Consider the following 4,294-nt stretch of genomic DNA (forward strand, 5'->3'; position numbering starts at 1 on the left):
TAACTTTGTGACTTACAGTTTGAAGTTTATATTAATTAGTGATAGTTAGTATACTGGGAAATTAATGCAGTGCATTGGCTCAGTAAGTAATAGTAGTATTACATAGTGTGGGACTAAAAGTTTAGTTTCACTGTTGTGGTTGTAATCTATATTCACTTTTTCTTTAGATAACTGAAAAAATTTGAAAATTCTATGTGACAAGTCGTGGTTTTACTCCCTTGAACAAGGATTTTTTCACGTGAACTCTTGTTACTGATTTATATTTTGATATTTATTTTCCGCACTTTAATTTTGTCAAGGGACATGCTCCTGCGATTACTGGTGAACGCATACATTCTAACATGGGGGTAGAGGGACTCACAGTATCTCCTTTGATTGATCTAGCCTTTCCTTCACTTTAGTATTGAATCACCTACTAAAGAGGAAGGTTTTGAGACTTACTAAGGCAATCCATGGACTCTTTTAATAGCTAGGAAAAGAAGGGGCCTAAGCATGACAAATGTTGTACAGTTGAGTGGCAAAGGATTTTAAACTTTCTTAGGGAAGATAAAATTGCATTGTTTACAACATGCATTGAACCTTAAAAATTCTCATTCTCTGACCTTTTAGTTGTCCTCCAAAAAATCCTCTTTACTTTTTTCAGAACAGAAAAGCTTCTCGATTATGGCGTCATCGAAAACTCCACCCTTCAGGCTTAGATTTTCAATTGGCTCAAACTACTTCTGAAGTTAAGCAAACAATCTCTGGAGTTCAGTCACCTCCCACTCTTGGATATGGTCTTAAACCTCAAATCCAAAAGTGTCGTTCCATGCCTCGTGCACCAATCTTGCCCCTCCAAGCCTCCTCTAGGCTACATTTCTCTTATCACGCACCCTAGTTACATCCTATGTACTTCAAACTAGTGGTGGATGTATCCATCAACAATGTGTTCATCCGGCCTACATATATTAATGTGTTTTGTGTACGAGTCCATCAAAATTTTAAAAAAAATTAATACATAATTTTGAAGTGTATCGAGTTCAACTCTAAGAAATTTAAATCAAACTCATCAAATTTAAATTCTAGATTTGTCTGTGCTTATTGTTTCTGACAATGCTAGTTTACAAATTTGATTAGTACGATTCCAATCATAAGCTTTAATAATAGAAAGTTGTCTTCCGTTGCCTATTAGATATAATTAATTAGTCTTGCGGATTGGAGTTCCAGTTCTGAATGTTTAAAACATAATTAAGTAAATAATTGAATATTTTCTCTAACTAATTAAATTCATAGATGATGAGATGATCACAAATATTCAAATTTCACCACCAATAATATATCAGAAGAAAATTTCACATGCTTGAAACAGAATAAAATATATAATTGATTAAATTAAAGTATACACTCTAAATATGATATATGTACTTCTCATTGAGAATTTATGAGTTAAACCATGCAAAATGTGAACATCTTGAAATACATCATAATAATTTCTTTTAGTATTTCAAGATATGAAAGTTAAACCTTAATGTATATGATCATCTTTTACCATTAATGAAGAATTAAATTTAGATTTTACGAGGCATAAATTTATAACATTATGAGATTATTGTTTGTGTTTTAAAAGGTGTGAATGGAAAATGAAAGGTTGTGACTATTTTGAAGAGTTGTGACTTTTCTGGACGGAAATGTGTTAAAATATAGTTTCTAAACAAAAAAGTTAAAACTAGTAAAGAAAATATAAAGTGCAACAAACGATAAAAAATATTGAAAAGAAGAAATTCTAGTCTTTTGAATGCACAATGCGTCCTTAAGAAAAAAAATTCCTCATGAAATATATTCTCTCAGGATAAATGATCTTACTCCCCGATATATTTGTACCTTAAACCACAGTGTCAGCGAATCTTTCAACAGGAGTAAAGTATACTAAAACTAATTGTTTAAGAAGAATAAAAAGAGGTTCTCAAAATTCATTATGTAAAAAATGAGAGGAAACCCTCAATTTATAGATATCAAAGGGTAGTGTGAATATGTGCTTATAGGGCCTTACTAGAATGTTCACAATCCTTTGAAAAAATCACAACTTGTTTAAAGGTCACAATCCTTCGAAAATGTCACAAGCTCTTAGAAAACTCGCAACTCTTCGAAAAATCACAACTCTTCAAAAAAGCTACAATTTTTTAAAAAATACACTACTTTCATTTTTCATTCCACCTTTTAAAATTCAAAAGTAGACCACAATGTATACTTTTATTCATCTTAAAAACTAAATTTAGTTCTTATTAATGGAAAAAAATATAATAAGCCAGACTTTGATATCTTGAAATGGTGAAAAAACTAATCATGATGGATTTCAAGATTTTCATATGTTCCATGGTTTAATTCGTAAATTCTCAATCACATGTACATATATCATATTAGAGAGCGTCTATTTGAATTTACTCAAGTATATGCATTTTTTGTGTCGTGAAATTTTCTTCTAATATATCTGGTGCTGAAATTTTAATGCATGACCTTTGCATATGATGATCTCATCTTAAAGCTTAATGAATTAGAGAGAATGCACAATTATTTACTTGGTTATATTTTCAATAATTGGTGATGAAATCCAATCCACCGGACTAATTAAATTGTCACGACCCGCAAGTAGACCCTAGAAGTTAGGGCGTCCTTGTGTCATCACACAGAAAATGAGACTTCAAGAAGTCTCATCTAAGCCTCTCGTATCATTCATTGCATAATAAACATACCAAAATGGGTAAGACTTTAAAACTTTCTTCACACACCAAGAAATCTTTCATAAACATTACACAAGCGGAAAACATTAATTTAAAACATTAAATCTTTACAACATCTACTTGAACCATCTAAACTTTAGAGTTAACAACACTAAGAACTAAGCACATACAAGACATGAAGGAACATGTGGATATTGTCCTCGAATCGATGAGGACTCACCAATACATCATCTTCAAAGCCTTAGAAACCTATCCATCCTCCATGGCACATTAAGATTCCATTTCCCTACACTTTAGTCAAAAAGTAAAACAAGCGGTTAGCACATTAGATGTACTGAGTATGGAAGCCATCGAAAAATCATGAAAAAAGGACATTAAGTAAATAGCATGCTTTTCATAAATTTCGATTAAAACATCATAATATAAGCATAAGAATAACATTTGACAACTTAGAAACACATAAGAAATCACTTAAAGAAATAATCACATCTACTGGGGGTTATTACTCATTTTTGTACTTGCTTTTTTTATAAACCTTACAGTGAATTCACATCAGTGTACAGTGAAGTTCCTTCACTTCACTTTAAACACCCTCTAACATGTAATCTTCTCACTCAAAGCTATCCTAAGACTCACTTAAGTCACACAGAGAGATACCGCCTATACACTCTCTCTATATATTCCTAAACGACCCTCAAAATTACTTATAATGACTCACATACATAGTTAAGAGACATTAACATAAGAACATGAAATTCTCCTACCAAAGGTGATTCTAAGTCTCACTTGAGTGAGTTGTGAAGCGACTGCCCATACAATCCCTTACACACACACTGAAGAGATCCTCCAGACTACTTAAGATAGAATCATTCTTATTTAACACATTAGCATATAGGTGATATGACTCCTTCCAAAGTCTATCAAAAGACTTACTTAAGTAAATCAAGAAGATAACGTCCATAGTGACCTCTTCATGATTACCTAAATAATCCTTAAGATTACCTAACGCTTAGATCAAGTCCACATAATCAACCAACTTCCCTATCTAGAATCATTCTTAAGACTTATCTAGGTAAGATAAGAAGTGACCATTCCTATGCCCCCTTCACACCTTAACTAGACAACCCTTAATTACTCTAGATAAGTACTACTTCATTTTAGCATACTTTCTTAACTTAAGTCATTACATTCACTAGTTCATTAAGAGACATTCAACACATAAAGTACATTCAAGTAATGGTCTTGAATAAGACTTAGGGACTCTGACTAACACCTTCAAAGCCTATTGTGCAATGTCTAGATAGCGTTCCATACCACCACCTTAACTTCATAGAACTTCTCAAAAGCTAATAGGTATTCCCACATTATGAGAATAGACATTAACCGACATAGACCATGTTAGCAAAGCATGGAATCCGGAGTTCTAACCTACTCTGATGAGAGTGTTCTACTTGCCAAAGGTAGAACTAGGACACATCCCATATAGGCACATGGTTAAGGAATATGAAGGGCGTGATTTGTATTCTAGTCTTATAGTTAACTAGAAATACTTCCCTTACCATACTCACTCGGTGATA

This window comes from Solanum pennellii, chromosome 12 (assembly GCF_001406875.1).
Source record: "Solanum pennellii chromosome 12, SPENNV200".
Classification (NCBI taxonomy): domain Eukaryota; kingdom Viridiplantae; phylum Streptophyta; class Magnoliopsida; order Solanales; family Solanaceae; genus Solanum; species Solanum pennellii.